Here is a 12,047-nt window from a genome sequence, read left to right as displayed (position 1 = left end):
TCTTGATACTAGTGACAAGGGGATTAATTAGCACCATTTGTGGTTGGTTTTGAATATGGATGCTTGTCCATCAAGGACGAGGCTGAGATCATCAAACTCATCTGACATAGGCTCCCAAGCAGCAGTCAGATAACTATTCTCCATTTGTAATAACTTGGATTGGAATTAGCCTCCTAGATCACCATCCTGCAATCTAACAAATACCAGCAAGCCCATCTGCCTGCACAGCCCCCCACTGATTTCAACAGGGCTCCATACCAACGCAGGGGTCCACCGGTTTGCATCACTTTGCCACATCAAGAGCCTAAAACTGAAAGTTTCCATGTTGCCAATCCCCCAAAACTATACAAGTCCCACTTCAAAATCCTGTTCCCATTGCAAATGGTGAGAGTTTTCCCACTGACTTCAAAAGGATTAGGATCAGGCTTTCCCCACTGTTTCTCCCCTGTTTAAAGTATCGGGGGGTGGGGGGAGGAATGAGTTACATAAGTATTTTTAAGATCTCCTCACCTTTTCCCTATTGTGCTTTTATTTATTTGGCTGGTTATTGCAAGTGAAGTAAAGCTATATCAAATAAAATATTTAAATACAAGTAGCTATCTCCTTTTACATCCATACATAACCACAGTGCACCGTTGGTACTTCTACAGCTAAATTCAGTCTCAAAGAAACTGTAAGACATTTATTTCCAAGTGTAAAAAGGTGCAAAATGCAATTTCTACCTATTTAAAACAAGAATAACCGGTAGCAATGTAATGAAAGTACTAAATGCCCGGCTGCTGAAGCATACTATAACTAAAAATTGTGTAGGAAATGCATTTAATGGAATGAGTTATATACTTGATCTCACTGGAAAGCACTTTGTCTGTGGCTAAGCACCATGCCTGCAAAATTCCATAGAGCTCTTGGACTTCCCTAAGGCAAGTTTCAGACAGTATTCACACATTAAGTGATGCTATTTTTCAACAGAAGTAAGTACTAAGCACAATCTGCAATGTTAACTTCACATGTCACTGTTCTTTATCATCAATTTTGTGTGATTTTGTCTTCAGTATAAGATATTAGAAGTGAAGGAATAATCTTTTAAATGTAGAGTTGTTTGCAAAAACCTACTGAATTATTATAGAACCATACAAATGTAGGACTGGAAGAGACCTTTATAGGTCATCTAATCCATTCCCCTGCACTCGGGCAGGACTAAGTATTATAGACCATCCCTGACAGGTGCTTGTCTAACCAGTTCTTAAAAACCTCCACTGACAGAGATTCCACAACCTTCTTAAGTAATTTGTTCCAGTTAGGAATTTTTTTCTAATGTCTAACTCAGTGGTTCTCAACCTGCTGCCTGGGGGCTGCTTGCAGCCCAATCTGCAGACAGCTGTGGCACATGTGATATCCTCTGGGCCATACAGGTATCTATTGTGCAGATGCAGCCCACATAACACAGAGAGAGCTGCATATGCAGCCCACAATAGTAAACAGGTTGAGAACCACTGGTCTAACTTAAATATCCCTTGCTGCACTCTAAGACAATCACTTCTTATCCTGGCCACAGTGGATAGGGAGAAAAAATTATCATCCTTCTCTTTATAACAATCGTTTACCTATTTGAAGAGTGTTATGTTCCCCCACAACCACCACCACTCTTCCCTTCTCCAAACTAAAGAAACCCAATTTTTTCAATCTTTCCTAGAAGGTCATGTTTTCTAGACCTTTAATATTTTTTATTGCTCTGCTCTGGACTTTATCCACTTTTTCTACATCTCTCCCGAAGTGTAATACCCAGAGCTGGACACAGTACTCCAGCTGAGGCCTCACCAGTGCTGAGCAGAGTGGAAGAATTACTTCTTGGGTCTTGCTTACAGCACTCCTGCTAATACATCCCAGAATGATGTTCACTTTTTTTGCAATTGTATTGCATTTTCTACTCATATTTAGTTTGTGATCCACTGTAACCCCCAGGTCCTTTTCTGCAGTACTGCTTCCTAAGCAGTCACTTCCCATTTTGCACTTGCACAAATTAGTATTCCTTTCTAAGTGTAGTACTGTGCATTTATCCTTACTGAATTTAAACCTATTTATTTCAGATGATTTCTCCAGTTCTCCCAAGATCATTTTGAATTCTAATCCTGTCTTCCAAAGAGTTTGCAACCTTTCCCAGAGTGGTATAATTCAAAATTTATAAGTGTACTCACTATGCCATTATCCAAATCAATTATAAAGATATTGAATAGAACTGGACCCCACTCAATATGCCCTTCCCATTTGACTATGAACGATAACTACTCTCTGAGTACAGTTTTTCAGCCAGTTGTGCACCCACCTTATAGTAGGCTCATCTAGGCAAGTAATATATCAAGTGTCCTATGTATAACCTAGATAATAAGATTCTCCATGTATAAGTGTCGGTACAAAAACTTCAATATATAGTTATAATAGGCCATTCATTTCACATCTCTGCATTTTCGTCTGGGAGCGGGGGGGGGGGGGGTGGCTGGAAGAGGAGGAAAAGTCACATTTGTGAAATTGTCTGGTATTCAACAGCAAAGAGCACAAAGAATGAATTCATGTATTATCATACAATTAAAACTATTAATTCATATTTCAATAACCAATGAAAGTATGTGCCTGGGGTAAGGAAGAAGTCACTAAATTATCTCTGAAAAATCATGCTGTTAACTGTAAAAATATAATGAAATAAAGAAAACAGGTTGTAATGTCTATTACAAACTTGTTCCGCCGCTTGTGCAGGGAAAGCCCCTGGCAGGGCGGGCCAGTTTGTTTACCTGCCGCGTTCGCAGGTTCGGCCAATCGCTGCTCCCAGTGGCTCGGTTCGCTGCTCCAGGCCAATGGGAACTGCTGGAAGTGGTGCGGGCTGAGGGACATACTGGCCGCCGCTTCCAGCAGCTCCCATTGGCCTGGAGCAGTGAACCACGGCCACTGGGAGCCGCGATCGGCTGAACCTGCAGACACAGCAGGTAAACAAACCGGCCCGGCCCGCCAGGGGCATTACCTGCACAAGCGGCAGAACAAGTTTGGGAATCACTGGTCTAGGACATCAGTACTTTACTAATTTAACTTATCTAACATCCCATAAAAACTTAGGGAGATTTGTTCCCACTTATACCGGACCTAAATTTTGGTTCTGCATTGCTCTTTTTATCCATAATTGTTTATTTGGATCAGATGATGCTATTTCTGTGACTCATTTTTTAAATGAATTCTATGCAAATTTCATGAAGTTTTAAGCAGCTAGAAACATGAATTTATGCAAGGAAATATGCGTACAAGTAGGGGGTAAATACTTGTAAATACTGTGTAGCTGGATTCTTCACAAGGTCAGAAACTTGAACCAGTACAAGTCTCGGCTGCTGATACCCGCCTTTTTGTTAACCTTTCCCACAGATAAAACAAAGTAGAATGACATTTGGCAGATCACTTACCATGTAAACCTTAAAGCTCATGTTCTTTACCAAATGAACACAAAAGATGAAGATAAAAGATTATTGTATAACATAATCTGTTGGGGAACTAGCTGGCTCAAGAGAGGGCTAATGGGATATAGTGTGGATAAGCTGGTAGAAGGCAATGATGAAGGAAGAGGCCTCTGCAAGTTCTCCTCCCCACAATTTTATAGCTCATTGGTTGCCACAAGCAAAATAAAACAGTTTTATACAACTACACACAAAACAGCAAAGCACCAACCTAAAGTACAGATCTGGCACACAACTGGATGTACAGCACTTGTGCCACTGTGGCACCCTAGCGTAGATGCTTCCTAAATTGACAGAACAGATTTTTCTGTTGATGCAGTTAATCCACCTCTTGGAGAGGCAGTAGCTAAGCGGCCAGATGAATTCTTCCATCAACCTAGCTGTATCCGCACTGGGTGTCAGGTTAACCTAATTATAGTGCCCAGGGCACAACATTTTTCCACAGCCCTCAGCAAAGTAGGTAGGTATAGACCAGGCCGAAGGGTCTACTTGGAATTTCATTCCCCAGCTCTGCTTCCTGGCTCTGCCCTGTACACCTGTTGAAGATCTAAGTAGAAAGTTAACAACCTGCTTGCTGGAAACCAGGCTGGTTTTGTATGCCTTGCTGCAGTGTCTTTCTGACAGCAAACACATTTCTGGTGGGCAGTTATAAAGGTCACCATTTTATGGCTGTTGGATGGCCACTACAAAGTGAATCCAGCCCAACACATTATGAGGTGCATATGTAGATCCTGAATCTACAGCTCAAAATTACCATTATAACTGAAACCATTTATGATCAATCTCAGCAAAGACATCAAAAATAACTGGACATAGGGGCTGAATTGTCCTTTCACCCCCAGAAAGAGCTGTTTCCAACTCAGGAATGAAGAAATTTAGTCAGTATGAGGAACTCAACAAACCAAACAAAAAAAAACCAACCATTCTATTTGGTACTAATTACTCTACTTACTAGAGCAGCCGGTGCAACAAAAACTCCCAGCTTCTGCTACTCTGGTTTAGAAGAAGCCAGGTTGCTTTCTGACTTTCCAAAGGAGCTTTAGGATTTGGGGAACAGTGTTCTTTACTTAGCAGCAACCACTCCCCTGAAGCTGTGCAATGGGACCATCTGTAGTCAGCATCTATCTCCATACAGAGTAAGTTGGGTAGAACAGGCAATCAACCCGCTCCTTTGGCCAGAAGACAACAAAGGTAAGTTTTTGAGGGAGGAAGGCAGGTCGGGGAGGTCAAGTGTAAGCTGCAGCAGCCTGGGCTCACTGTTTTTTTGTTTTGTTTTGTTTCCCCCAACATGTAAAAACTGCTTTATTGGTTGCAGTTAACATGTTACAATAAATATTGATCCCAAACATGAAATCAACCATGTATGACAAAGACAAGCAAGATCCCTGAAGAATTACATGAAATTGGACAAAGAGATGTTAATTAAGGAGGCATCCTGTAAACTGGAATCATTTCACTTTCTTGGGCATTGCAGCTACAAACAGCTCATAAACAGCATAGCATGTTCCAAAAACTGTTAGAGCCATGGTGGTTCTATACAGCAGACCATCTGCTAGTCCACCCTTAAGATGCACTGGCATTCCTTTATCCTCCTGAAAAAGCTTCTGCTTCTCTGGAACTCTGTTTGCGACTTGTCTGTGTGAAGCAATGCTTATGGTCCTCTGGGAAATTTGCCGAAGAGCCAGCAGGTTCCGCAGCATATTGGCTCTGGTCCCTTCACCTCGGCTCACTGTTCCCAGGTAAAACTATAAGCCATTTTGATGTGGGGGGAGGCTAGTGGAGTTAGGCTTCTAGCAAAGCCTCTTGTACCTCTGCCCCAGAGCGCTAATTCAAGTGTACTAAGTTATACTGACAATTGTTGACATACATGCAGCTTAATACAGCTCTTAAGGTAGTCTGCAGAAGTTTACTTAAATTCTTAAGTGATGTTTCTAGCTGCACGTATGTGACTCAGTGCTATGTGGGTGAAACCCTCCGCAGTACAAGAGCTACAAACAAGGCCTTTGTCTCCATTTATGTCCTGCTTAATGCAGGACTTAGATAGTGAAGGGTCCCTAGCATTAGACTTCTGTGCTGGTATGAATTTTGTCTTCTCTTGCTAATTCTCTAGCTAACTCATTTGAAACTTAAGTATCAAAGCTGCAAACTACCTCAATCACTTTAAAGGAGCATTAGCTTCAAAGCTTATTTCTGGCTATTAAATGCTGACTCTGTTAGAGCATCAAGCCAAAAACCAAACACCTGACTTGTCACTGAAATGTAATTATAAGGGACAGCTGTGTGCAGTTCTGGTTTTGACCCTGAGGAGCCATGCAAAATGAAATGCCACAAAACCAGAAGTGCCCTATGACAGCTTAATGGAATTGAAGCAAACAAAATCTATATGTGATAGATTTTGAATTGCTGCTTCTAATGGAGCATTACAGAACATCACTTCAATTAATGAGCAGTTTAACTCATTGGCATAAACTAAAATGACTTTCAAAAGTGTATTTACTCAGGATCAAATTCTTTTCCCAGCATGCAGTAAATGGTCTGTGTGCTGAGGTGGGCAATGGGAAGGAATGGAATCTTAACCGTTCCATGATGGCTGCTCTGTCTCCGAGCTGCTGAACACCATGTCTCCTGTACTCCTCTGCACTGTGGAGGAACGAATGGCTGGTGGATCCATGTAGTAGTGCATTCACCCACACCCAAACTGCACTGGGACACAAAGCCTCTGCAGAGGATCAGGCGATGTAAACACAGTACTTGTGCTCTTAGAATTCTATAGTACCCCCTCTCTCCAAGGTGATCCTATTGTTTCAAGAAAAAAGAAAAGGAGTACTTCTGGCACCTTAGAGACCAACAAATTTATGTGAGCATAAGCTGTAGCTCACAAAAGCTTATGCTCAAATAAATTTGTTAGTCTTTAAGGTCCCACAAGTCCTCCTTTTCTTTTTGCGAATACAGACTAACACAGCTGCTACTCTGAAACCTATTGTTTCAAGAGCATTCAGCGAGTATGGAAAGAACAGTAGGATTTGCTTCATATATTTTAAGGTCCCTGGGGCAAAAATCTGTCTTCTGTGCTTTATGAGGCTGATCCAAAGCCCACTGAAGTCCGAGTGAGTCTTCCCATTGGCTGTGAAGGGCTTTGGAACAGGCCCTATACTCTGAATACTGTGTCCATTGGCGTGCGCACGGGGTGTGCCCAGGCACACCCTAAAGCAGGGCAGAGCTCTGGGGCTGCGTGCTCCCGCGGGGCACCGTGTCTGGCTCCGCGCTGAGCCAAACGCTGCTAGGAGCCTCACGGTTAGGGGGGCCTGGAAGTTGGATAAGGGGCAGGGGCAGTCAGGGGACAGGGTGAGTGGGATACATAGGCAGGGAGATGGGCCATGGTGCCCATGATCCACAGTTCGGCAACGTGAGGTGGGGCTGTCTCACCTCGGGGGCAGCTCCCCCTTCCCCGGCATCCTCTGCGCGCTGCGGAGAGTCTCGCCAAAGGCCGGGCAGCTCCGCACGCTGCCTCCGTCCCCAGTCCCAGAGCTGACCTGGTTCCCAGCCTATTGGCCAGGACGCTGGCCAATGGGAGCTGGGGGGGGGCGTGCCAGAGCTGCCTGACCGCGCCTCCCCAGCAGGGAGGGGGAGGGAGCTGCAGGCAGAGAGAGCAGCCGGAGTCTGTCACTGTCAGACACAGACGGGGGGGGCATTGTGGGGGCAGACAAACAGATGGAGCCAGGGGCAGGAGAAAGGAGCAGCAATGGGCACCCCGGGGCTGGCATAAAATACACAGTACAGAGGGGGCTTCCTGGGGGGTATAGCAATACTCCCTTCCCCCGCAGACCAGCCCGGGGCTGCAGCTGGCTCTGGCCATCACTCCCCCCACCCTACCCCACAGAGACCCCCACAACCCTCTGCCCCCCTGAAAGATCCCCACCAGCCCCTGTGCCCCCATCATCCCTCTCCAGAGAGCCCCCCCTTTGTGCCTCCAGAGACAGCTCCCCTCCCCTCTGCCTTCCCCCTCCCGCCCCCAGTTCATTGGCCAAGAGGCTCCCAGACTGTTGGCCACCAAGGACGATGGGAGCTGCACCTGAGGCAGGGGGCCTGCTTGCAGATGCAGACTTGCCCGGCTGTGCCTCCACAGCACGGGGAGAGGGCGCCACAGGTGAGCAAACCCCAGTCATCATCACAGGCACAGCAATTCTCTGGATATTTAATTTCACTGAGGCAAATAATTTAATCTACTCTTCCTTTCCAGACAGTTTGTGGCTTTTCTTATAAGAAAACTTACAATTTCTTTGCAAAGAAGTCCAGTTATAATTTTTCACTTGAGAAGTGTATTTTCTGGTTGTTCAAAAGCTCATTTATTTTGTTAACTCGGTTTCATAGGGAATTTTAGAAGTCACTTGAATTGTAACTTTTTTTTTTCCATTGGTCCAAAAACACATGGAAGATGTGCAGATTTTTATTTCTGTGGGCCAAACCATGTAGAAATGTAAATGTCAGAGCTAGAAAAGCTCTGCAGGGGTATGGGTAGGGGTCCCTCAGGAAATTGTCCTCAAGTCATTCATTCTTCTGGGCATTCCATTCTATTGTTCCCTCTTACAGTGATAGAGATCAGTGTCTCCACCCACAGGGGAGATGCAGAAGACTGGGCCAATCCAACAGCCACTCTGCCTCTACCCTTGTTCTCTGTCTGCTCCCTCTACCTGCCCCTTTGGTCTCCCTGGGATTCTGCCTACCATTACTCCCTCTGGGTCTTCTTTCTCTGGAGCTTCTCTGTAATGTATTTAATTTTGATGTATTTATTAAGTGTTAATTAATGCACTATGGGAGTCCCCCTTCAGCCCTCTGTATAAATTGATCCTCTTCTTTCTATATGTTTTGCCCATAGGGTTTTCTGCAGCCCTAGGGCAGCTAGCAATAACACCTGCGCCTTTGCAATGGGGTGAAGGAAGGGGACCATGATGTCCCTATTTATGTGATTTGCGAGAGGTGTTATCATTACTTAGGGTACCAAATGTGTTAAAATGATATAAGTGCCTTGTAAAATCCCAAAGCAAGCTCATTTTCATTTCTCATATAATAATCTCATATACAGTATACACACATTTTTCATTAATTTTATGAGTTGATTTTAGTATTATTAATAATTATTATTATTTATTATTAACTAGGTTACTGTTTTTTTTCAGTGTGGAAAATTGTGTGCTAAATGTTCGCCTTTAAAAAAATAAATAAATAAAATTCTCTGGGTGCACACCCTAATGAAATGTGCTGCACATGCCTATGACTGTGTCAGGGCTTAACAAAAAGAGTTTTGAACTATGGGGTTTTTTTTCCTCAGAGGAAAAAGCAAAGCTATTTCCACTGAACTTTTTGCCTCTTTTCTTCAGAGAATTGAAAGTCTCCTAGTGGATTTGGATTTTCCCTTCTGATAAGTAATTCTTGTATTGTTGACATGTAAACAAAATTTGGCTATTTTGGTTGGATGCAATTTTGTCCCAAGATAAAATGAGTAAATATAAGCATACACTAATTAATCTGGTATATAGACTACCTTTTGAGAATAAAAGTATGTTCTTATGTGGATTTGATAAAGATTTAGCACACAATGTATTTTATCAGATAGAAACATCTTTTTTGGCTAAGTGATCCATGTTTGCGCAAACTTATTTATGTATCAAAGTATGATTTTATACTTTGACAGTTTTTAGTGCTTTTAAAAATTCTCACTTTTGAGTAAAGAGATTAAATGGTGATGTGTGGGGAAAGCTGAGAGTTATTTATTGTGGGATAACTGTGTTTGTCTGCACGGTGCAGTTTTTGTTGTGGATATATATAAAATAGAGAATGTGCCATTAGCTTTATACGGAAGACCCTATGTCAAGTCCAAATCTCAACACACAATCAGTCATTACATGGACATAAAAGGATATCATTTATAGTATGATTTCAGTGATCAATTAATTTATCTAACCTCATTCGTTGTACAGAACTATATTGTATTAGAGATACACAGGCAAAAAAGAACATGAGTGGCATTTTATTATTAAATTTTAAGAACTCTTCTTTAAAACAAATTAATTCTATAAACCATAGGATTAAATAAGAAACCTTTTCTTATAAAAAAAAAAAGCCAGGAGACCAGTTTTCTATTATTGATGCACTAGTCTTAGGATAAACTAGACCTAAGCTAAGAGTGACATCCAGTGGAAAGATTGTCCCGATTCTTTTCTGTCTTTAATGCTGTTCAGAAAGCAGCTTTCACTCAAATAATTTATCAATCAACAAATTCGTATTATAAAAAATGAGTGGCGAGACAGGCTGATTTATATATAATTGAGAAGATTCTGGGCCAGATCTTGATCCCACTGAAGTAACAGGCAAAATTGCCAATGGCTTCAGGGAGAGACAACTTGGCTGTTTAGATAGGTTCTGGACTGCTATCAGGTTTTATAATCAGCCTAACATTAGAATAATAGTATCCTTCTGGTACTTCACCCATGTAGAATATGGTTTGGGACCCTGGTTATTCATGGTCATATTGTTATTGGCTACTTAAGTTATCTTCACTGCTATCCCATCCATGCACCATCTCTTAACAGCATGACCATGAACACCACTGAAAAAGAAAGATTAACAATCCTCCTTTAGCAGCATTTCTTTGCACCACATAGAAAGTCTAACTGAGTTGTTATTTACTTCAGGGTCTAAATTCATATCTGGTATCATCAAATTCAGCTCCATTGGGGAGCAAGTTCAGATCTGCTGTTGGGTGCAATTTGTTTTCTTTGTCTAGGAACAATTTTTCCCTTGGCTTAATGGTAAGATTTGTTTTCAAAATAAAATTATAAACCCATACATGTCTGTCATTTTTTAAACAATAGTATAATCCCTTGCTGTGGTCTGAGTGTAAGGACAGAGGGTCTACAATCTTTGCATGTCATGCAGCTGTGGCCTATAGAGACTCCCTGTGCCCTAGCATGGAAGGCGGGGAAGGGCGTGGTTGGGTTGGACTAGAAGAAGAGCTGAACAAGCAGCCATTCCCCTCCATAGAGCAGCAGTAGAGAGAGAGTTCTAAAGCTGCAACCTCACCCTTCCTTTTTGGCCCCACACTGTTCTCTCAATCAGAGCAGGGTTTTGGGGGGATTAGCATATGCATCCAAGAGACAACACAATGGTGGTGGGGTTGTATAGGATACTAGAGCTTGCTCCAAAGCCCTCTAAAGTCCACAGTAAAACCCCCATAGACTTCAATGGGGCCAGGATTTCATCTCCAGCCTTTGGCCTTATGCTTGCAATGCACCTGAGAAGTGCTTCTGGTATTGCAGACCTAATAATGATTAAATAAACAATGTAATACTCTATGAAACTGATATTGTTTGGCAAGTGCCAACCCCAGTTGTAAGCAAGTTCCTGCTTAATTATATATTGCATTGAAACGTTACCAATTAATCTCTTCTCCAAACAACTACACTTTCTGACAAAACCTGCCAGGATTGGCAAGTAAATATTTATTTCATCTCTTCAGGAAGGATGTACAAAGAGAAGAAGATAGAAGTAGGAACTATAGACTAGAACAGATGATAAAGTTCTCTGGTCAGGTTTGTGTATTTAACATAAAACCAAAAAGTATTTTTAAAGTTTCAAAGCAACAAGGTGCATTTGCTCATTTTGGCTTTTATCCTGTTTAATAAGAAGGCTGGGGAATTAACAAGGGTATACAGAGCCTTTCAGCTCAAGGATGTTGGTTCAAATCTAGCTAACATCACGAGTCTATGAATGACTCACACAGTTGTCATTGACCTATAGATGCAACCACATTTTTTTTAAAAGTCAGGAGAGTGAAATTGTATTAGAAATATAACAAAAGACAAAACAGGCAGCGCTAGACACAGAAATTGTCCTGGGCCACCATCAGCAAATGTTATCCCTTTCCTCTTTAAAAAATAGGGTTTTTTAAGTTATTCTATTGCATACATTTTGCATTTTTCTTTTCTATTAAGCAAAACTTTTAAATGTATTTTTTCTCCCTCCCGTTTGTTCTTTTTCCTTTCATTTCCTTCATTTTTTTCCTTTCCTGTCTTTTTTCAGTCTATTTTCCCTTCAAAATCACTTTTCTATATCATATAACTGATCTATTTTTACTTCTTTCCCTTTACCCTCCTTCATCCCTTTCCTCTTTCTCTTCCTGTGCTGTTCTGTTCTTCCTTACCCCAATTTTCCAATCTCTCTTTCTTCTCCATCATTCTTTTCCTCTTTCACATTCCCAAACTCTCTCCCGTGCCATCTTCTCTCTCTTACACATATTCTCTTGCCTCTCCCATGTTTTACAGTAAATTACAGGCTTCTTCCTTGCATTACTTGCATCAAATGGGGTCTCCTCTATGAGTCTTCTCCCTATAAAGTGCTCTATGAGTCTTCTCCCTCTAAAGTTCTTTGATATCACGCCACATGCTAACATGCCTTCCTTATTAATTTAAGTGGTAGGATGTCATAAAGTTTATTTTAATTTTAATAAATACCCTGCAGTAGTTCCTATTATTCTTTCCAACAGTGTTTCTTTCC

The 12,047-nt window shown here is 41.9% G+C and overlaps 1 pseudogene; it reads right to left on the bottom strand.

Moving 5' to 3' along the window:
* Positions 1-4,942: 4,942 nt before the first annotated feature.
* On the bottom strand, positions 4,943-5,212 carry LOC141989997 (cytochrome c oxidase subunit 7A2, mitochondrial pseudogene; annotated as a pseudogene).
* Positions 5,213-12,047: the final 6,835 nt, after the last annotated feature.

Source organism: Natator depressus, chromosome 6, assembly GCF_965152275.1.
Source record: "Natator depressus isolate rNatDep1 chromosome 6, rNatDep2.hap1, whole genome shotgun sequence".
Lineage (NCBI taxonomy): Eukaryota > Metazoa > Chordata > Testudines > Cheloniidae > Natator > Natator depressus.
Note: the sequence above shows the minus strand (reverse complement) of the source record. Positions and strands in the feature narration are given on the sequence as shown.